Source organism: Mus musculus, chromosome 9 (assembly GCF_000001635.26).
Source record: "Mus musculus strain C57BL/6J chromosome 9, GRCm38.p6 C57BL/6J".
Taxonomy (NCBI): domain Eukaryota; kingdom Metazoa; phylum Chordata; class Mammalia; order Rodentia; family Muridae; genus Mus; species Mus musculus.
In genome coordinates, this window is record NC_000075.6 from 99,717,268 (window position 1) to 99,717,716 (window position 449).

Below are 449 nucleotides of genomic sequence, written 5' to 3' on the forward strand. Positions count from 1 at the left end.
GAGGGCACCGAGTATAGGGATGGCGTTTTCTCTGAGAGGCTGGTGCACACGTCACGAATGGACTGACGGTGTGATGGGGTGGGGGTGGGGGGACTCACCAGCGCCGCCTGGGCTTGCCTGTTTCTTTATCTACCTAAGCGAGATAATTTCCACAACATGGTACCAAGAGCCATTTGTTTTCCGCCATATGTACACTCTACTCACTGTTTGCCTTTGAAGGGAGTTTCTGTTCTGATTAACCAGCTTCTCCCCGGTAGAGGGTGAGCAACTGGGGGTGGGGGTGGCTGCTTGGAAGGTGTGGCATGTTGGTCGGGGGGGCTTCCAGGGGCTGAACCATAAAACCTTGAAGATGCAGTGTCTCATCGATGGGAAGTATTCCTTCGGGTACTTCCTACAACCCTGCCTCCTTAGTTAAAAACTTCGGCAAATAAAATTGATTCTCATTCTTC